At 54.2% G+C, this 22,982-nt stretch overlaps 1 protein-coding gene across 1 annotated transcript in view; it reads right to left on the bottom strand.

The window, feature by feature from the left end:
* The window catches only part of SMIM41 (small integral membrane protein 41), a 100,947-nt gene that overhangs the window by 10,942 nt on the left and 67,023 nt on the right, over positions 1-22,982 (bottom strand). The window lies entirely within an intron of this gene.

The raw sequence follows: 22,982 nt of genomic DNA, 5'->3' as shown, positions 1-22,982 counted from the left end.
TTTAAAAGAAAACAAGTTCACTCGGTGGGGGGGGCAAACTGAAAGGAAATACACTAAAATATTAAATAATGAGATTGTATTTGACTGGTAAAATTATGGGTGACTTTTCTCTTTCTCTGTTTTGCAAATATTAATCATGTAGTTGGGACCATTTAAAACGGCAACACAAAAATCGTTTTTTTATTGAAGTATAGTCAGTTTACAATGTTTTGTCAATTTCTGGTGTACAGCACAGTGCTTCAGTCATACATGAATATACATGTATTCGTTTTCATGTTCTTTTCCACCATAAGCTACTACAAGATATCGAATATAGTTCCCTGTGCTATACAGTATAAACTTGTTTATCCAAAAATCATTATTAAGGACAAGTTTTGAGAAAAACCTCCCAAAGATCAGGGAAAGTAATGATTCACTGGTAAAAAGTTAAAGTCAAAAATGTTGCCTTTCTACCTTCCTGCCTGCCTGTATAATTCAGACCCAATGATATTAGATGGGGCCGAAGAAAGCAGGTATCCATGCCAGAGTGCAGCTGGGGCCAGGGCAGGGGGGACTAGTCCTTACACAGAAGTGGGCATCTGTCCTGGGGGCAGTGGCTTCACCAGGAGGTGACGGAAGGGAGAAAACTAGAATGAACCATGTGGCATTGGAATTGATATTGAAGGTGTAAGTGAGGAGTCATGGCCTTCAAAATACAGATAAAGTACGTAGATCTAAGTTGTGTATTTGTGTGCATATATATATACCCTACCTCTCTCCACTGATGTCATAGATTCAATGAAGTATTATGTTTACTCAATAAATATATCATATATTTCCATTGTCTCATTATTCTCATGTCACCTACCACCTGAATAGTTTTGCAATCAGTGATCTAGAATGTTAAAGCTTGAAGGTAACATTCTGTTCCTGGCTTAAGAGTTGGAAAATCACTGACAACATTTCCAAAGCTATGAACATACCTAGTGCCCAGATCTTGGTTTCTAAATATCATTCTCCACTAAAAGAAACTAAGTTTCCTTGGAGAAATAACTGATTCTAGGGCTGGGACAGATAAACCACAAGATAAGACAGGGCTATTTTGTTCCAGAAAGTTAAGAAGTGCTTAAAGAATATGTCAAAAGACACCGAAGCCAGCTTGCAGGGGTTCCTGCTGGCCAAAGAGGAGGCGATCTGAGCCTCAAAATAAGTAAAGAATAAAATAGGGATCCCTGAGTCTATACTAATGTAAATAAACGTGGAGAAGAGAAAGGGTGCGGGTTTTTTCCATATGAAAGATGCCAACTAATAAATGTGGAAGTAATTGTGGATTTGGCAACCATAATATTAATAATTAAGCCAAGAGACATCAGCGATGCTAGGCTAGTGGGAGGAAGTTTGACGAGGATCAGGATATTTACATTGTCCCAGAGCATCTCTTCTTAAAGTGCATTTTAATTACAAAGAGGAAAAAAGTAATTTTCAGTGGAGAAACCTGGCAGACACTCTCTTAATCAAGTCATCAAAGTTAATGTCACCAGTAATGGGACACACTGAAATCATGCACAGTCTGATAGGATACAGGAGGAAGACACAGCATCATTTGTGTGTGGGATTCCCGCCCAAAATGCATCACCTGAATCTAAGCATGAGGACACATCAGACAAACCCAAACTGGGGATCATCCTATAAAATAACTGACTTATCATTCTCAAAAACGTCAAGGTCATGAAAATCAAGACTGAGGAACTGCTCCAGATTAAAGGAGACCAAGAAGATTCAGCAACCACGTGCAATAACACGATCCTGAACAGGATCTTTCCCTGTAAAGGACATTACTGAGACAACTGGTAAGATCTGAACGGGGTCTGAGGAGGTATCAATACTAACCTCCTGGTTTTGATGGCTCTAATATGGTGAGACAGAGAGAGAGAGAGAGAGAGAATGTCCTTGTTTGCAGGAAATACACATTGAAGTATTGGGGGGTAGGGAGACGTCAGGTAAGCAACTTACTCTCGAGTGGTTCAGAAAAAAAAGTTCTTCCTACTATTCTTGCCTCTTTTCCACAAGTTAGAAATGATTCAAAAGAAAAGTTCAAAAAGTTTGTTTCAGCTGTGGCAAAAAGCTCTGACTCTTTATCTCACTGAAAACAAAGGCTGCAGCCTGTTCAGTCAGCCAAACCTGTTTGTCCTGACAGTCGGGGGCAGACTTCCAGGCGTGGGCTGGGCAAACAGCTCTCTGTCTGGGGGCCCAGACCTGAGGCTGGGCCCGGGAGGCCCGGGTTACGCTAGGAGCCTCAGCACTGAACACACAGGAAGAGCTCCGAAGCTTACGGCCTCTGGGATTTGGGGTAGGAGGAGAGAAGCAAACCAGGATTCCTTCTACACCCGACTAGGACCAAGCCCCCTCGCATCAGCTCCCAAAGGCTCAGAGAAGGAGGAGCTTGGGGAGAAGAGGGAGAAGGGCGAGAAGGAGAGGGAAGAGAGGGTGGCCTTGGGCTTCTGGTATTGCCACATTGTTGGTACCATAAATATGTATTTAATCCACAAAAAGTCACCAAACTCTGTTGTCCTTGGACCTCTGTGTCCTGTGTTGTGTCCCCAGCAGCAGTGGGCAGGGCCCCACTGATGCAGTAGCTGGTGAAACCAGGAGAGGGCTGCCTTGTTAGCAGGTGTTCCAGTGGCCAGTCACTGAGGGTTTGTGGGGGTTTCTTCCCCCCTACTCAGCAAAGCGGCTGCTTCATTGTTTGCATATTTTAATAGGTTTGATCTTATCCCTGAGATAGTTTTACAGATTTCGAGAATGGAAAAGAAATGTTTGTCAATGCCTGTCTCCTCTGTGCGACTGTGAGCTGCCACAAGATGAGGGCAAAGTAAGGCTGTGCAATGGCAACCTCAGGATGGCACTGTTTTATCCTCTCTTCCCCAGTCCCCAGTGAGGGCTGGGCCACAGCCAGGGTTCAGTGAATGCTTTGTTTCTGTGTGTGTGTACGTGTGAGTGCATGTGACTTAATGAACTTTTTTTTGCAGGCCTGGGTGGCAGAGGTAAGTCCCATCACCACACAGTTTCCCTCCATTTTTCCACCTGCAAAGGCTCTCTGAGGCATCTCAGCCCAAAACTCATGCGGTATGTGAATGTCGAGAGTGGTGTGTTTACTGAAGAGATGGATTCGCCATAGTTATTTGCCCTAAGAAACCAGTAAGTTCCCAGCTCCAGAGAAGCAATGACTCCTAAAGATGAGAAGCGGGACACTGGGGATCCGCACAGTGTGGCTAAAATGTTGAGTGTTGCAATAGACGCTCATCCCCACCTAAGCCCACCCAGCACATGGGTGCTCTCCATTGTGCTGAACGGTCACAGTTTGCAGAGACAGGAAAGGACAAGCCCCCTGCCCAGAGTCAGAGATGTGGGAGAGAGAGCTCAAGGCAGGAATTTTCTTATCTCAGATGTTCACCAAAGCCTAGAAAAAACTAATCTGGGTTTTCATTGGAGACCGCTGAAATCTAGAGGAAGAAGAGAAGTTCTTGGGGAACCAAGTCAGGGCTCTGGACCTGGCAAACTGGATTCAGGAGCTCTGATAGAGGCGAGGCAGGCCCCAGGCTGGGCCCAGCCCCAGGGCCAGAGTCCCCGCCCCCAGCAGCAGCAGCAGCTGCGACAGCGAAGCCTGCTAAGGCTTGGCTGGGTCCTTTTCAGGCTGTTCTATCTGAGAAGCATCTGCATATCACAGAGTCCATGTCAACAACACCTTCAGCCCAGAGACCTGGGGTGCTCAGTTCAGCCCCCGGGCCCTGCCTTCCCAGCTTCTGAGATCCAGTTACTGGCCATGGGCACCACATCATGTAAGGCAGCTGCCAGGCGCGTGCCTGCTCCTGCCTGGGTCCAGCATCTGACCCCAGTGTGACCTCCCTCCTCCCAGACTTGGGCTTGACTCATGCTTCCAGAATGGGAACCTGAGGATTCCTGCTGCCTCGTGATAGCTGATTCACAGCTGGTCCAGGGGTGGCTGTGAAAGGGGCTCAGGGGGGCTGTCGGCCATCAGAGAGGAGACACCTACCACTTCCTGAGCACCAGCCATGAGCACCAGGTACACCGCCACATTTCACTGGTGTGATGACTCTGTGGGATCATTCTTAGAAAGGGGGAAAGTGAGGTCCAGAAAGGATCATGCACTAAGCCAGCCCCCCACTTTCCCCTGGGGGACTCCCTGGGGGACTCCCTGGGCCCAGCCAGCACCACCCCGGGGACCCAGCATTTGTTCATTCCTCCAGCCAGTATTTACTGAGGGCTTCCTGCCCTCTGCTTCATGGCCATTCAGTCCTTGAGGGCAGCCTGTGGGAGGCCCACTCAGCCCTGCTGGAGGAGCCAGGCTTGGCTGGAAAAGGGGTTCCTGGACCTCAGGACCACTAAGGCACCCCACAGGTGCCCCACTCCCTGCTGGCTTAATGCCTCGGCAGCCCGAGTCGGGGGCCTTCTGATGGGGACTGGAACATCAGTTGGGCAGTGCGCCCCTGCCCCCGGCAGGTGCTTCAGAGCAGGAAATGTGCTTGCTGTCCCCAGGCCTCAGTCTGCAGCGGGTGGGCAGGTGGGGGGAGGGCAGCCTCTTTTCATTCGTGTGATTTCAGGCACCTGGGTGATGTCAGGCCTGAGTGATGCGTGGGACTCACTGTGTCTGGAGCCCGATTGGGGGTGGAGGCATTTCTTTAAAAGCGTATAAATCACTAACTACTTCCCTTTTCAGTCCAGCCCCACCCCTGGCCTAGGAGGAGTCGCCCCACACGTACACAAAGACAGATTTCCCCTTGGTTCTCTGCACGGCTCACACGTGTCTATGGCACTGCAGATCCAAACGGTCGCCCTCCTGAGGGTCTCCTCGTCCCCACGCTGCGGTGAAAATGTGTATACACAGCAGCCTAACTCATGGGCAGCCAGGCCGTCTCGTACACACAGGGGCACATGGTGCGCAGCCCCATGCACACACTTACAGCCCCTCACTCCCTCACACACGTGCTTACGTGTCTTCATGTTACTCCCATGTTCACTGGTGTCCCCGGGCACAGATGAGCTCCTACCCGTCAGAGCCCTCAAGCTCCTCCAGGTACCCACGGAAACATGTGCCTGTCCACTGTCCCACATGATCATGAGTGTGAACTTTCACAAGCATACAAGGGCCTGCACACAGGCAACCGTCTGCAGCAGCGCGCATTCCATTCACACACACACACACATTCGTGCGTGCCCTCTATACGGACACAGACACACTCCAATCACACACCCACATCAGACACACATGTGCATGAGTGAATGACAGACTGAGTCCAAGTCTTCACACACCTTCACACACTCAGGTGCACCCCACAAGTACTTTCGGGATGCCTGGGGTGAGAATGTGAACAAGCAGGGAGCTGCAGCCGCAATCCCCAGCCTCACCTCCAGGGGCCGCTGCCCAGTCCAAAGCCCCAGCTCCGCTTCAGGGATGAGAGGAGCCTCAGACACAGTTCTCCCACCAGCCTGAGGCAACAGGTAGCACCATGCAGCCTTGGGCTGGGGTCCTGCCAGTCTTTAAGAGGAAAGGGACATTCTGGAGAGAAGACAGCCCTGGATCCCCTGCAGCGTGTGGGGTGACCAGTTACAGAGATGGGCAGGGGCTCCAAGAGGGGAGTCTGCGTGGGAGCAAGTGTGTGGAAGAGGACCACAGGGAACAAGAAGCAGATGGGAAAGGGAAGATGAGGAGGTCTTGGAGGAAATAGGCGAGGGGGAAGGACTAGGGGAAGAAGAAAGAGATGGTGGGAGATGAAAAGGATGGTGCCAGAGGTGGGAGGGAAACTGTAGAGGGAGGAGTTAAGGCAGATGCATGAGAGATGAGAAGGGAGAAGGGGAAAGAGGATGCTCGGAAACAGTGCAAGGAGGCTGAGAGAGCACCTTTTCCAGAACCAGGAAAGGAATGGCGCTTTCCCCTCTTAGGCCGACTTAGGACCACTCTCCACCCTACCCGACCAGCAGCCACACCCTGGAGGCTATACTCTGCCTCAACACCTTGGCTGGCCCCAAACTGCCGCCGGCCTGACACCCACATGAGGACAACTTCCAACAAGACCCAGGTGGCAAGTGCCCCGGGATAGGGGAACGCTGGGGTGTAAGCATCTTTTGACCCTACTCACTCAGCTGCTCCCTTGGGGTATAGGGAAAGCTGGGGACCCTGAGACAGAGCTGGAAATTCTCCTTGTTGCTGGAATCCCTCCTGCCAGCCAGAGGTGGAACTATTGTCTCCTATTCAGGGCTCTGTGGGGTCAGAAAGCAAGCCATAAAATGCCAAGATTTGGAGACTTTCAGAGCTGGGTGAGTCCTGGGTTCTCACCCCTTTCTACCTGAGCGGTCATCCATCTTCCCTGTCCTCCCAACCCTGGAGGGCTTGGTCCCACTCTCACAGGACTTGGCAGGTAAGCCTAGAAAGCTAGAAGCTTCTGAGAGAGCAGCTCAGATTACAGAAGAACAAAGGAGGCCTTGGGCCCTGGATCTTGTCCATGCTGGACATGCTCCCAGAACCCCCCTCCTTCCAGCCCCTGCCAGAGCATTCCAAGAGCTTTGCATCCTCCCCAGAGCCCACCTTGGGCCATTTTGCCACAGATTCTGCTTCCCAAAACTTCTGTATCCCAGAACTCAGGCCCAGATGGAGGAACAGTGACTGCTTATTGATGGATACTCCAAGTGGTCGGGAGAAAGGTATTGCACTCTCCATTTTTCAGATGAGAACACTGAGGTTCAGGAAGGTGTCATGCCTCATCTGAGGGTCTGTGGAGCATACCAGAATTTGAGGTCTAAAGGGAGGAGGTGGCTGAACCAAGGCCATGGTCAGGCCCCTGGCCTGCTCTTCCTCCAGCTTCAGCCCTCCGCCTCGGCCTTCCCCCTTCCGCCTCCAGCAGAGCCCTGACCTGACCCCTGCCCCTGTATCGCACCCCTCCTGCCCATGCAGACCCAGCTCAATCCCTGACCCAGACCCACACACCTACTCCGCGGTCATCCCACCCTCTCCCCACCCCAGGAGCACGCCAGCCGCCATCACCCCCTCCTCCGTGAAATCTGAAGTCAAACCGCCCCTCTCCCCCATTCCCATAGCGCTGCAGCCCCTGCATCTGACCACGTCTCTCCCCTGCTTAAAAACCTTCCAGTGGCTCCCCCATTCCCTTGAGACAGATTGTTCACTCCTCGGCACGGCATCCCAGGCCCCTGCGAACTTTTCCAGCTTCGTCTCCACCCACTCCCCCAACACCCCGTGCCCCATCTGCTCTCCAACAACTGCTTTCAGGTCCTGGCTCAGCCTGCTGGGCCCAGCTCCCATCTCCCCTCAGGCAGCTTCACACCACCATTCACAGTGGGCCCAGAGCAGCCCTCAGGGCTCCCATAGTCCCCTGGGCTTCCCCCACACACACCCCCGACAGATGCCTGTCTGAACCCACTCTGCACAGGCAGGACCCAGTCAGCCTTTGCCAAATGGTTATCCTCAGTACCAGGCACATTGCTCAGCTTCTAGTAGGTGTTTTACAAACCCTGACTCATAATATTAGACTATTTCAGTGAAGGTGTGTCTAGCTCTCCTCTGCACCAGTGCCGGCCAAGGAGATGCTCAGTGTGGGGTAGAACAGTTGGCAGTCAGTTCCCCCTCAGCCCCCAACCCACGATCCCTCTCTGGGCCCTGAGTCTGCCCCATCCCATGGGGTTTACAAGCGGCAGTAGCCCCACTGCAGTGCCTGAGGCCCCAAGGACCATCCCTGGGAGAGTTGGCTCTACAGCCCAGTGAAGAAAGTCGGTGCACATCTTGTCAACTTGAATCTTCCTGCTCACCTTAATCCCCTCTGACTCTACAAGCCCAATTGGTGGCCAAGAGGGCCTGAGACACCACCATCTGCCTCTGCCCACCTACGGGTCACTGGGACCTCTGCAGAGCCACCCAGATGCCCCAAAGTTCCACCCTCTCTTTGACAGCTTTCCCAGCTCCTGGAGCAGCTTGAGCAGGGAGATCACGCGTGTGGGCCCTGCCCTTGGGGAACTTCCAAGCTGGAAAGTGAGGCACGACCCTGTCACTTGTGGCCCCAGACAGACCCAGGGACAAAGCTAGGCCAGGACGTGGGTGGACATGTGTTGGTGGATGATGACAGCACCAGTAGTAGTGGCGGCTGTTCCTCATTAAGCTCTTACTAAGCGCAAGACTCCAAGCTGAGCAATTTATTGATGTTTTCTCATTTCATCCTTCCCATACGTCTCTGGAGTGGCTATAATTCTTACTGTATAGACTGCAAGAGGAAGCCCAGAGAGATCTAAGAATCTTGCAGCATCACACAGCTAACCAGCGGGAGAGCTGAAATGCCCCTTCAGATCCACTGATTTCAAAGCCCGAGCCCTTTCCATCCCATTTCACGGCCACCCCAAACGCCAGGTGGGGATTTGTTACTTCCCTTCCCAAGAGGCCTCAGGATCTCCCCACTGCCAACAGCATAACTGATCCTGGCTGAGGCCCCACGATCTGACCCCTGCCTGCCTCCCGCTGCCACCCCGCCCACCCCGGCCACACCTCAGACTGCAATCATACCATTTTCCAAGTCAAGCCCTCTGAGCTTCGCTTCTGCTGTTCACTCAGCCTCAAATGCCTGCCCCATTTTACAGACGAGAAAGCAGAGGATTAAGAATGTTAAGTAACTAGCCCAGGGTTACACAGTCGGGAAGCAATTGAGCCTCGGTTAGAACCCAGGTCATTAGAGCATCAAGTAATAAAGCATTAATTTGTGTTACAGACAATTAGGGAATGGGAATTAGCAAGACAGGTTGCCAAGGGTGCAAAGGAGGCAGAGGAGAGAAATCAGGCTGGTTCCAGAGTGAAGGAGGGCCAGGCCAAGCCTTGAGGAATGGCAGGGTCTGGATGGGCAAAAGGGGAGATTCTAAGAAAAGTGCAGACAAGAGAAAAAAAAGGGAGAGAGAGGCTGGTCAGAATTCAGGAGGCTATGTGACCTGGTGGAAAGGGCTGTGTCATGGGGAGGCCCACAGTGTTGTCCAAATTACTGTGTGACCTTGAGCAAGGCCCTTCCCTGTCTGGGGGATGCTTTGTCTGTTAACGAAGGACAGTCTTGGTGGCCTCTGAGGTCCAACCTGGCCCTGACACCCTAGGGTTCTGACTATCTGTGATGCTACTGAGCCTTAAAACACAAGATCTGACTCCAGACCCACTGCCGTGGGGCACAGGCTTGGTCACCAAGAACAGACAGGGGCCAGCAGCCAACATGGCAGCTGACCGGGCACATAGAAGTCTGGCCCCAGGCTCATGCCGAAGATCACCCATGAGGCCCTCTGCTCCACTCATCCAGGCTACAAGCATGTGTGAATTCACAACAGTAGGCCCGGTCCTGCAGAAGCTAAAACACAGGCATGAATGAGTCAAGGCAGAACTAGCGGCTCAGCGGGGAGGAACAGGACATGCCTAGCACTAACTTAAAGCCCGGACTCCTGTCCCTCCTCAGGAAAGGGGAACGGAATAGGGGTCCTTGGAGAAGGGGCAGAGAAAACATCCTGAGAGCAGGGGTGAGGGTTTCGGGACTAGAGTAAGTGGTCTGCACAACTGGAGGACATTTGAGGAACAAGAATGGTCCCCAGTCAAGACAGTGTTGCACCCAAATATAGAGTACATTCCAGGCTATCAGCAAGGGAGATGCTCTCCCTTGGGTGTCTGGGTACAGCAGCGCAGACTCACTGAAGGGCTCAGAGCCAGCTGGATAGAGAAATGCCTCATTAGAGGCTGTGGACACACGAATGTTTGCACTCACACGTGCACACACACGACCTCCTGCACAAAGACCCCCAGATCAGGTCGTCAGTCCCCTCACTTCTAGGCGGAGCCCTTCCAACTGCTCTCCCTCCCTCCCCAGGGAGCACGCCCTTCGCGTGCCAGTGACACGCAGCCCCGGAGCACAGACGTCTTGCTGTCTCGTCTTGCTCCCTCTTGCTGCAGTTTTGATACGCTTGCTTCCTTTCTGACTCAAGAGGTGCCAAACAGAAACAGGCCCACCCACCTCTGTGTGGCTGACTTCCACCCACTGGAACGTGAACTCACCTCTAAGCTTTCCTGCCTCTTTGACCTCCATCTCTTGAACCTCAAGAACCCTGTCTTATTCACCACTGAAGGCTAAACGAGGGAGGGAGTGAGCACTTGGGAGCCCGCATGATCCTCCAGTGGCCCACCTTCCTGGATCCTCAAGATGTATCAAAGAGCTGGAGATTCGGGCGCAAGTACCAGCTCCTTCGCTTGCTGGCTGTGACACCCGAGTCTGAGTTTCCATGTTCTACAAGGTCACAGCAAAGACTACATGGGAACCACCTGCAAAGTGCTTAACACAGAGCGGAACGTGGAATAAGTCCTCAGTGAGGACTGCTCCGCTTATTAGTTTGTCTTTAGTTACCCCACCATCCCATCTCTTGGGTCTGAAGTCCTTCTTGAGATCTAATCTCAAGCCTTCATGTCACGTACGAACCAGTGTTCCTCCTTCGCTGGGGTCTGAGGACCAGAGGGGATGAGGCTACGCTAGCTGGTTGGAAGCGGATGAGGCCACGAGGGAGATTATAGAGGCGCCGGGCCCAGGGCTCTGCCATGCACCTGCTGTGGCTCTGATGAAGATGGGGGGGCCTGCCAAATTACCCCACCCCATGATCTCATGGCTGCATGTGCCAGGTACTGGCTCAGGGAGCAGGTGCTGACAGCTCAGACTGGGCACTGAGCCCCAGGACAAGAAGGCGGGAGGGCTGCAAAGGCCAAAAACAGAGCTGTCCCCACGGGGCTCAGACACGAGGCCTCCCTGGCCTCCACGTGCAGCCTTTGGCTCATGACTCCCGCATGTCGGCTCCTCTTCCCAGGCCTCCTGCACTGCCCACTGGTGCCCAAAGGACAGCGGATGAGGCAGGGAGAGACTCCCTTTCCTCCCCAAGGGCCAGTCTCTCCATTTGTATCTCTCCTGGCTTCTCTCTGCTCCAAACCCCTGGCCCTGAAGAGGCTGCTACTTTTCTAAGCATGGAGAGTTTGCTGGGCAGGAGACAGATGACTGAATAAGTCATCCCTTCGGCTGTTGCACACACGCAACTAAATGCCAGTTACAAGTGACTCTGAATCGCCAAATAGATGCCTCTGTCCTAGTTTCAGGGCGTCCCTGGATGTGAGGACAGACCAGGTCCCTGTGTCTTCATCTTCAACCCCTCCTTCCCCAGGTGCCCTTCCCCAAGAGCTCCTCTCCACCTACCACAAAATCTACCTCTGTGGTCAAAAGACCCCTCGACCCAGCCCTGGTTGGCTGGGCTGCCTCTCCTGAACACAGCAGGGGGACACCTGGTGGAAACCCCAGGTCTCAGAGTGTAGAGTCATCTGCATCCTGGGGCTTTGGTCAAAGCCCTGCGGGGCCATCAGAGGCTCCATTAACCTCTTGATTCAAAGCTGAGGCCCTCATCTTGGGCAGGCAGCTTTGTCCCTCAGGGCACCCCTTCTGCTCCCCAGGTCACTCTCACCTCAGCCAGGCTCCGCATGGCCCCTTCTCCCTCCATTGTAGCTGTTCAGCCCAGCTTCATGACCCCCTTCCTACAGGGCACCACCCAGGATCTACCCCCTCCCTCCTCAGCTGCGGCCCCAGCACTAGTGCCCAGGGTGTCTGCTATTTCCACCTTGGACTTCGGCCTGGGACGTGCCCGTCACCCTCCAGGGAACACATCGAAAACCATGGCAGTGCCTCTTCCACAAATCCTGGGTCTTTCCACGCCCACCCCCAACACACACAGTCCATCCTCCCTTCCCAGCTCCCGACCCTCCTCCAGGTCCCTCTCTGTAAAGGAAGCGGGTAGATGAAGACCCCCTCCCACTCAGGAACTCTGTGAATCAGAGGTTTCTCTCCAGGCCAGGAGCAGCCAAGCATGGAGACAGGCTGACTGTCAGACCTGACCCCTGAGAAGGAGGCAGGGGGCCCTATTAGCATCCTCCCTCCACTTCTCAGAATCTCCCTCTGCCTCCCAGAGGCCCTGCACTCCTCTCCCATCTCTTTTCCCAGATAGCCCAAGAAAAGACACCTGGATAGTCCACAGGCCAAAACTTAACTGAACTTCCTGGAGAGGAGGACCTGGCTCAAGGCCATACCGCATTTCCATGTCATTTCTAAGTGGTACCAAGTGGGCTGGGCAGGCGTGTGTCTGGATGATCCCCACCCAGGAGGCAGGGCAGATTCCCGGAGTACCAGGTCACTGAGCCAGTGCTCTGGGGCACGGCTCCTATAGGGACTGGTTGGTTCCAGAATGATGATGCCGCTGGGATGCTCAGTGCCTGCTGCTCCCCCTGCGTGTCCCCACCCCAAGGAAAGCCTTGTCCCTCCTCAACAGGTCCACACCCTCCTGCTCCGGGAAGCCTCCCCAAGACAACCCCACCCAGCTCTTACCACCACTTATTCCACATCCCCTCAGCACTTAGATGCAGTTTCCTCTGAATTTGGCTGCCTGTGTTTATGTGTTGCTTTGCAAATATTCCCATAAATCTGTACACCTCATGATCATCACTAGTTACGAGTCCCGCGTAATTAAGCCCATTTTGCTGGAGGATTAGTCTCTGCCCTTAAGGAGCACCAAGAAAGACTCTGAAATTTAAGTCACATCTCTCTTCCTGCAATTTCTGCCTCTTGATAAGCAATTTCACTGATGAAATGCCCAACAGTGTGCAGCTTCTCCCCATGGCCAAGTTCTTGCCTTGATTGCCAGAGAGGCCCTGGATAAGGTCATATTGAAGCAGGAATCTCTGGGAAGTACCTGGAAGAAGTCAGCAACTCCTCAAGGAAAGCGTCTCGCTTCAGAGCCCTGCAAACCCTACCGAAGCCAGATTCCCTCTTCCTGGCCTCTGGAACCAGGCTGAGAGCTAAGGCTGTATTCGCACAAACAGCGTCCCTCAGACGCTGCCGTAGAATGTGGGGAGAGACTGCCGTGGGATTGAACCTCAGCCCTAGCCCTCACGAATTTTGTGGACTGACTTCAGTGCTCTAGACCTTAATTCCCCCATCTGTAAAATGGGCACAATAGGAAGACCACCTGAAGAAAGTGGTAAGGACTGGAGTTAATATACGTAAATCAGGCTAAAGCAGGCAGAGGAGAATGCTGCAAGTCACTTCAAGGTCAGAAGGCTAGTTCCAGGGGTACATTCATTAACCCAGAAACCCTTCAGTGAGTCCCAACTGAAACCAGGCAGAGGACTAAGTTTATCTGCATATCTAGATAAACTTACAGAAGGCTCTTTTAACTTCATTTCAATCATAGAAGATATTTTGGTCCGGCCAGCAGTCAGTAAATGAGGCTTCAGCAGTGGGACTCCAGTGGGTGGCTTGCCCTGGATGCTTCAAACTCCTGGGCTGCCCCAGACCTCCTTGCCCCACCAGGGGCAGCCCAGATCAGAGCCTCTTGGGCACTGACAGTCTTGCTCAGAAAGGATCTTTTCATTTGCAGAGGTGAGGAGGGTCTGGAAGGCAGACGCCTGTCTGTGGAAGCTAATGCAGGTCAGGCTGTCAGGGGTCAAGGGCAACTTGTGGTGGGGGGGTGCATCAGGGAGCAATGCAGGGCCCAGGCTGCAGCTGCCCCGCCCAGCCAGAGACAGAGGGCAGGGCAGGGAAGACTTCTTCCCGCCCAGGAGTGCCACCAGCCAGCTGAAATTCCCAGCCCACACCACGCACCCTGGAGGGCTGCGGGGGAGGGTGGGATTTACGCTTCTCCCCACCTCCCCGACACCCCAATAGGAAATGTGTTGAGCTCGTCAACATCTCTCTGGCTATAGGCCGAGCTCGCCTGTGGCTCCTAAATGATGGGGCAGAAGCCAGATCATTAGACAGGGGAGACTGTCATTAGTGCAGGCGATGCCACCGCCACACAGACAATGGCAAACAGTCATTAGTGGCTGTGTCACAGGGGTGAGGCCATGCTGGTGAGGTGCGGGGAGCTGCCCCTCCCCCAGCCCAGCTCCCGCACACTCACCTGTGCACACACAATGAGGAGAAAGCAGGCACACACTCACCCACACACGCATTAGCACACTCACAAATGGTGTGAGTCGATACACCTGCACGCTCTTACATTCATACTTGCCCGCTTACGTGTTCACACACACAGGGCTGCTGAACAGACACACTGCCCAGAGGGGCCCACAGGATCTGATGCCTCCCACGTACACATCAGAGGGGCCCCCAGATCCTTCCACAACCAGGTACGCAGACACACAGGTATCGCCCCTGGCCTTGAAATGGACACACAGACCTCCAGGGGCCCCAGGAGAGATCAGATACCCTCTTGCATCGCACTCACTCCCTGCTTCAAAGGAGCAGCACCAGGCCAGAGAAACCAGGCAGACTGCAGAAGCAGGCAGGCTTCTGTTTTGCTTTGCAAATATTTCTAAGCACTTCTGTGTTTCTAAGCACTCCTGAGCCCCCTGGCAGGGGAGAGACAGGAAGGGATGGCTGGGGGCATTGGAGGAGAGGAAAGCCTGAAATCTAGCTTCTGCCCCAGTTTTGAATCTTCCCTCCCACTTTCCTCACCAATTGGCTTTCGTATGTCAAGCCATGGGACTCTGGCTTTCAGTTCAGAAAATGTGGGCGGGGGCAAGGAGGTTGGTGGGCAGGGCCTAGCCGGGTAAGGTGGAAGGGGGCAGCGGGGAGGCTGAGTCCTGGGTTCCCCTCCTAGCTCTGCTACCCACTGGGTGTGCTCATCTCCTGCTGCTGCTGTAACCATGAACTTAGTGGCTTAAAACAAGGCAATTTCATCATCTTACAGTTTGGAGGCCAAAAGTCCAAAGTGGGTCTCAGGGGGCTAACATCAAGGTGCCCACTGGGCTGTGCTCCTTCTGAAGGTACTAGAGGAAGATCACTTCCCTGCCTTTTCCAGCTTCTAGAGGCCGTCCACCTTCCTTGGTTCCCTTCCATCTTCAAAGCATCGGCTGGTAGAGTCGTTCTCACAGCATCTCTCTTCCCACCACCCTCTTCACATTTAAAGGAGCCCTTGCGATTACATGGGGCCCACCTAGATAATTCAGGAGAATCTCTCCATCTCAAGATCCTTAATTTATTCGTGTCGGCAAAGTCCATTGCCACATAAGGTAACATATTCACAGACTCTGGGGGTTAGGACATGGAGATTTGGGGGGTGGGGTCCATTATTCCATCTGTCACCCTGGGGAGAAGTCATCTGACCTCTCAGGGCTTCGGCATCTTCAACTGTAATCTAGCAATAGCCCTTACCACATGGGTGGTCGTGGGGATTTAGGAAGCCACATGAACCGGAAGCACTGTGCCTGGCACTGGGGGGTGGGGCTTGTCCTGAGCCAGCAGCCCTGCTTTCTCACTTCTTGGCTTCTCAAGGATAGAGGAGGGGCAGCCCACTGCAGGAGAAAGCTGGGTGAGGGACCTCAGAGGATAATGAGGGGGGTTCTGGGCTCAGGCAGGACTGGGAGGGGTTGTGGGTACCTGTGACGGGTCCTGGATCTAAGCAGCCATGAGGCCCTGCAGGGAAGGGAGCCACCCCACATGGCTGGGGGCGCACACACAGGCAGTGACCTGGGATGGGGCAGCAGGGCGGGGATGGGGCATCTGCTCTTGCTTCCTCCTGCCCTCCTCTCCCTCATCTGCTGCCATCTGTTTGCAGGGCCCCGGGGCTAGCGGGCAGGCAGGAGCCCCAGACCAGGCTGCTATTACCTTGCTAAGTGCAGACTGCAGAATGATGACCCAGGAAGATAAACCCCACATAGTGGAATTGCCCACTGGAAAACACTCATTAATCCCCAGTCTCGTCCAGCACTGTTTGCTCACTCAGGAGGCGGCTGTGCACCTCAGAGAGGAGCTGAGGTCATCAGATTCCCACTGGCCAGCCCTGCCCCATCCAACAGCCCAGATCTGCCCCCTGTGCTCCTCACCCACCTCCCATTCCCTACCCCTCCCTGGCCCATCCCCCCCCCGGCTCTTCCCCACTGTCCTGGCCCCCAGCTACTCCCAGCTCCCCCCAGCTCCCCCAGAACCTCAGAGCTTAACTCAGGAACTAAGACTCCAATTGGCATGAGGAAGACTGGGCTGGGGGCTGTATTTGGAAGCAGAACAGCCAGGGACAAATCCATCCCTCCGCACAAGGAGGGTGCAGGGATGCCGGGCCTGCCAAGCAGTGTTGGGGAGACGAAATCAGGTCACCTGTTAAAGTGTTTTTTTAAGTCTGAGTACTAATTTGAGTTATGGGGACACACAGAAAGGACTTCCTCCTTTTCTCCCTGAGACATGGCAGGCAGGGCTGGCCTCAGGTCTGCCTTTCATGGACAGCTGCCTCGGAGACTCCCCACATCGCACTGCATCAGGAGATCCCCAGTGGGTGCTGGAGGAAGGAGACAGAAGGATGGAGTGGGAGACAGCGCCCTTCCAGCTCCTGGATGGGATCGTGATCCATAAATCACTTAATAAAGTCAATTAGATCTTCGAATTTTAAAAAAGAAGGATGGAGGGGGGAGGACACAGCCCCCTGCACATGGTGGGTCCTGACAAGTAGGTGCTGAGTGCATAATGTTTAACTACTGAGCTCCTACTGTATGCCAGGCAACGGTGGCTCAGTGCCTCAGATACGGGGATGAATGAACCATAAACCACCAGCGTTCAAGCCTCAGTTCTCAAGTTCCATTCTGACAGCCTCCTGTGGGCCATGTATGGGCACTAAGGATCCCTGGAGGAGTGGGACATTCTTGCATGGTGGATGGTTGGCTGGCTGGTGGCTATCCACCTGGCTGTGGCTTCCCAGGGTCAGCCTACGTCAGCTGGCGCAAGACGCAGCACCACCCTGAGCTGCTGTCATCTTGGCAGGCTCCCAGAGGCCGGGATCTGATCACTACACAGGGAGCAGAAGATAGTTTCGGTCTATTATCAGGGCAGATAAAGCAGCAGCTGAAGCTCAGGGAGCGATTCAGGCTAACAAATGAGCATCTCCAGATGCCTGACCACTCCCCCATCCTGCCTTTGTCAGCCACCCCAGCCTTCCAGTCCCACTTTGTTCCTCTCTGAAAGCAGCCCCAGGGAGGGGACACCTCCTAAATGGCTGTGTGCTGTGACAGGAATGGAAGGGCAAGGAGGCTGGAACCAGCCAAGCAGCTGGTCTGCAGGTAGGGGCTAGATGGAAAGAGGTTCCAGAGCTTCAGAAAGCACTGGACTGGGAGGCAGCCAGGACGGGAATGTGAGGAGAACACTCGAGTTACTGCCCTGCCTCACTGATCTTAGCACATGTCCCCCTGCTCAGCACTGGGCCAGGCACCCAGGAGGGGTGCAGAGAGCATTTCCTGAATGAAGGCACAAATGGCAGTGGTAGGTAAGACAGGCTAGTGTCTCCAGTGACCTGGATGCCAGGCTCAGTGGAGGGGAGACCAGGTCCCCAGACCCTATCTAACGGGGAGGGTGCTGTAGGAAAGAGACCCTTGCCTGAGACAGTCATAAAAACAAGTGCTAAATAATTAAGGACATACAGTGTGTTAACTCAACAACTGTTTCATGTGCACCTACTATGTGACAGTGGTGATGGAACAGTGGACAAAACAAAGTCCTGCTACCAAAGAAGCTGCTTTTGAGAGCTCCCCTTCACCAACGGACAAGTGAGGAGGCTATCTGGGAAGACTTCCTGGAGGAAGGGAGCCGGAGGATTGGCTGAGTGGCCAGCATGAAGGCTCAGAGGTGGCCAGGAGGGAAGGGTGTGGGGGAGGGTAGAAGAAAGCTGAGCATCTGAGACCTGAGAAATGAGGGCTGCTGGGAGGAACCGTCCTCATGGGTTGAGTGGCCAGACACAGTGGATGGATGGAGAGTGGGTGAGAGGCCACTAGGAGACCTCTGTTACTAGGACCTGGCATTTCTTCCTGGAGGAAGATGCTGTGTTGGCCCTCCCTAGGGAGGCAGTGAACAGCCTGCTGAAGCAGGGCCCTCCTGCCAGTTTCCCTTTGTGCAATCCTCCTTCCTGTCCCTCTCCACCCAGAAGCAGGCCTGGCAACCCTGCCGAAACGCCGCTGGCATGAACCTAGCACCCACACGGCTGGGCACAGGCTGGGGTTCCCAGGGTGGATAAAGCCTACTCTACACCTAGACCAGGAGTCTTACCCACATGGGCTCCATCCTCGGGTCCTACATGGAGGGAGAGGGACCTGGGGGGCCTATGGCTTGGTCCTCTCCCCGCCCCAAATGCATGCCTGACCAAACTCTAAGCCTAATGGGGCTTCTGCCAGCTTAGAGAGACTTCCTTCTGCCTTTTTCTTTTGCCGAGAGGACCATCCATCTTCTCACCCACCTAAGGCATCTGGCGGAGACAGGAGGGCATCAGAGTTCCCACGCCATGCTGAGCAGGAAACAAAGTAGAGGCATGCTAGGCCTCCAAGATTCCACCGTGGTGGGACACGGACACCCCAGGCAGAAGGCCCAGCTCATCCTGGTGAGGAGGCAGCCAGGTGCTGTGTGTCGGGGCTCCGAGGCCTGCCAGCCGAGATGGGGAGTCTCCCCGTCCTGCCTTGCTTGGGGTCTGTTGCTCTGCACTATCCGAAGCTCTCGATGTTGTCTCCTGTGTTGCAACATGGCAACACAAGTGTCCTGTGTGGCGTTTTACTCATTCCAGAAGGAAATAGTCATCAAGGACCCACTACGTGCCAAGCCCTGGGACACCTGAGGGAACAAAACCACCACGTGGTCCCTGGGCTCACAGAGCCTCCCAGGGGAGGCAGCACAAGTAAACAACCAATGACAAATAATTACAAATTGGACTAAGTGCTCTGAAGATGGGAAAGGGTAATTAGCCTGTGCTTGCCTCTCCCCGGCCCTAGAGGCCTGCCCTCATTACAGAATGCCCACATCTGCCTGCCCTCCCCGGCACACAGCTTGGCTAAGGACCTTGGATCACACTGGAAACCACTGAGTTCCCAGCATAACAAAGGGACTGACAACAGTGTGAGTAACATTCGTTGAACCAAACTGGAAAAAAATTTTTAATTAAAAAAAAAATCAAAGCATCCAGTACAACCCAATTTTACAAGCCACCGAGGCCCAGAGAGGCCGAGTTTTTGGCCCCAAACTACACAGCTGCTGAGTAGCAGAGCCCAAAGCAGAAATCAGCTCTGCCACCACCGCCTGCCCGCTGGTCTGTCCTGAACCAGTTCACAGCCTCCAGGGATCTACAGCCTCCTGGCCCATCTCAGATGCCTTCTTTGCAGATCAGCACCGTCCGATAGAATTGTACAGAGTGATGGAAATGTTCCGTATATCCGCGCTGTCCACCACGGACACCTGACATCACTCAGCAGATTCGGGGAAATGGGGCCAGTTTGGTGTGGGTGGGAACAGGCAGGGGCTGTGGAGAGAGGGGGGAATGAGAAGATGGGACACAGAAAGGAAGAAGGGCAGCATATGCAAAGCCTCTTGCTTGACACTATCTTCTAGACCTTACCCCATAATCCACAGAGAGCCACTGAAGGACTTGATGCCAAGTGAAGAGACGCCCAGATTGCAGCCTTCCTGGGCCCCCAAGGAGAAAATCACTGCTCCTCTGAGCTCCGTAGCACCTCCGACACTCCAGTCAAACTGGCTCTCGTCCCACATGAGCGGTCTCTCACCCCCACAGCTCTTGCTGCTGTCTCAGCCTGAAACAACCTTCCCCTCCCCCGCCTGGACAACTCTTCCTCTGCCTTCAAGCCTTTGCTCAGCGCTCCCTCTGGGAAGGCACCCTAGACACCTTTGCTCAGATCAGTGCCTCTCCTGGGTCTCCACGGTCGGCCTGGCACGTGGAGAAAGTTTCATAGGCTCTGTTTCAATTTCTCCATCCTTGCTCCTTTCTTGGCCCTGGCCTTTCCCAAATCGACCCTCAGCTCCCCAGGCCTCAGAAATTCTTTTCACAGAGCCGCAGGTTGCTCAAAGGGAGAGGGTACTGACCCAGGTAAGGGTATAGGTGTGGATGTGCTTTTTTGGAGGCAGGAGGAGAGGGGCTGGAATCTGAGCAGGCTCATCTGGGATGCTTCCTGGAGGAGTGGCCTGGCCTTCCCATTGTGCCCTGTGGTGAGACTAAGAGTTTCCTCTGCCCAGAGTCCCTGCCTGTCTCCCCAAGAGCCACATCCCGCCCCCAAGCCCAAGCCAGACTGGAATGTGCTCACCAGAACATTCATCCAGCAACTATGCATTGCTGCCCTGCGCTATCCTGGACCCGCCAGCTCCACAGGCCAAGCCTTGGGGCAAATGGGGAAAGGACAAAGATGAGGCACTGAAACTGTGACACAGAGATGCCATTCCCATAATGCCATCCAGCCAGGCTGTGGGGGCCACCAGGATGCTCTCCTCCCCCGGGACTGAGATGGGGGAGCCCTGGCCAGGACTCTCTGGGAGGGACGAGTGGACAGGGAGGTGAGAAAAACAGATGGATGGAAGTGAGAGGGAGATAGATCAGCAGTTGGGAGACAATGACATGGAGAGAGAAACGGAAGGAAGGAGGAAGTAGAGAAAATGAGAAAACTCCCCCTTGCTTCTTTGAGGACCAATTTCAAGTTCCCAAATTCTTACCTCAAGCCGGCCCTTGTCCCTCCTCTGCCTTTTCTCAGCCTCCTGGATGATCAGGATTGCCTCCTGTCTCCAGGCACAGGGGACCAGGGGCAAAGGAGGTGGACTCGAGATGGAAGGAGGGAGACAGAGATTTCTGTCCCCAGACCACATAAGGATCAACCAGGACAGGGCTTCAGAATCCCAAAGGAGATGGGAGATGCCATCTCCAGCTGGGGTCACCCAAGCTCACGCTCCACCAGAAGCCCCAAGCAGGCTCATCTGTGAGTACATCCAGGAGGGGCTGGGAGACTGCCCAGTCCCCCAAACGTGCCTCAGAGAGACTGAAACTTTCACCCACCTGCCACTTTGCTCTCCCAACTCCTGCCAGCTTTCCTGCTCACTGGGGGCCTGAACCCTTGGGAAGTTTGGGCTCTGTGTCAAGACCAGGAGGGGATCATGTCAGGTCCTCAGTGAGGGTGGAGAGGTAGAGGCCTGTACAGTGGACCCCAAGGATGCCAATCCGGGGGGGCAGGAGGGGAGGCGTGGGTGAAGCTGGGGTGGGGGGAGGGAGGCAGGGCCAGGTGCTTCCGCGGAGCCATGTTTATTTGGGGCTTTCTTGCTGCTCTTTCTGTTCAGCAGCCAGAGCTGTGACAGCCGAAGATACCTCTATGAGTGCACCCAAGGGACACTGCTGGGCCAGAGAGGAAGCAGCAGTTGGGACCACATCCCTCCCCCCAACCCCCAGCGCCCCAGCTTAGCGTGTCCTCCACGCCTCCAAGAATTCAGGCCGCCCGCAAGGAAGGCCGCCCAGTGCTCGGGCCCCAGAGACAGCCCTGCAAAGCCAGGGACTCAGCAATTAACTGCGACCTATCAAAACTCTGAGGCTGACAGAGGTCAGCAGAATTCAACAAGAAATAGCAGACTTGGAGGGAGGGTATAGCTCAGTGGTAGAGCACATGCATCAGGTCCTGGGTTCAATCCCCAGTACCTCCATTAAAAAAAAGAAGCAGAAAGAAAAGAAATAGCAGACTTAAGTTACACAAAGTCGCTCTGGAGAACTGGACATCCAGCTTAAAGACAGTTCGGAGGTGGACTCAGCCCTGAAGGGTAAGAAAACAGCTCCCTTTTCTGTCCCACTGCCCTTTCCAGGGGTCACCAGGCTTCAAGACTAAGAGGAAGGGCCCATAACTCCAGTTGTCTGGGGTCAAACCCATCACTTATAAATTTCTACCAATAGATAGGCACTTAACCCCCGCTCTGAGCCTCAGTTTCCCCCTCTATAAATTGCTGATGAAAATTAAAGCGTGTACCTCAAAGGCAGCTGTCGTGAGGATTAAGGGAGTCAGCCCATGTGAAGCATTTGGGTCATACCTGACAGGTGGGCTGCTATTTGGCATCAGCAGAGCCTGCATGCCTTTGTCTGCCCTCCCCTCTTCCCACCGAGCACACCTGGGGTGGCCAGAGTTGGGGCGGGCAGGGTGCTGAGTTTGACCACATGCCATTCAGATACCAAGTCAGGGAAGTTGGGTGGGCCATGCAGGTGAGTGCTGAGTGGGGAGGGGCCACACACATCAGGATTTGGGGTACAGACACCCTTGCAGTGACCCCTTCCCCCAGCAGTGTCTGTAGGCCACTCCCTGCCTGGGAGCCTGGGATCCAGCCTCAGGATAGGCTCGTGGCCTCAGTACGGATCCCTGTGCTCCAGTGAACTAGAAATGCCCACTGTGTAGGACAGAGGTCTGGCCTGGGAGGCAGGAGGCCTGGAAAGGGCAATGTGACCTGGGCAGGGGCACCCGTCTCCAGCCTGTCTCCTCCTCCAGTCCCAGAGGGAGCTGAGATCCCTTCCACTTCTGACCAGCGGGACTCTCTCTGCCATAGCCCCACCACCCAGGGTGGTGCTCCAGGTCCAGGGAGGGCACATAGATCCAGCCAGCCAGGGCAAGAGCGCCCAGGGGCATCAGGCCAGGGGGGAAAGAAGAGACAGGCCCGGGAGAGCCGGCAGCCCCCTGGAAGTGGAAGACTGGGATCTCCAGAACTTCAGTAAGGTGGGAGGGAATGCCCTAGGCTGGCTGAGCCCTCTGCCACCCCATCAGAGGTTCTGTGGGAGCAAATCGGTGTCTCTTCATTTTTAAGATGAAACCAGGGCAGGAGACAGGGGTATGGTATAGTTCAAGTGGTAGAGTGCATGCTTGGTAAGCACAGGGTCTCTAGGTTCAATCCCCAATACCTCCTCCAAAAAAAATAAATAAGTAAGTAAACATAATTACCTCCTCCCAAAAAATTTTTTTAAATTTTTTAAAAAGAAACCGGGGCAGGAGATGGAGAAGAGAGGAAGGAGAAATGGAAGAATGGGGAGGGAAGAGGCAGGGGCACCTTCTCATAGCCCTTGAGGCAAAGAGGCCCTTGACCACGGCCATCTCCCCCAAGACTCATCTCCAG

The sequence above is a fragment of the Camelus ferus genome, chromosome 12, assembly GCF_009834535.1.
Source record: "Camelus ferus isolate YT-003-E chromosome 12, BCGSAC_Cfer_1.0, whole genome shotgun sequence".
Lineage (NCBI taxonomy): Eukaryota > Metazoa > Chordata > Mammalia > Artiodactyla > Camelidae > Camelus > Camelus ferus.
Note: the sequence above shows the minus strand (reverse complement) of the source record. Positions and strands in the feature narration are given on the sequence as shown.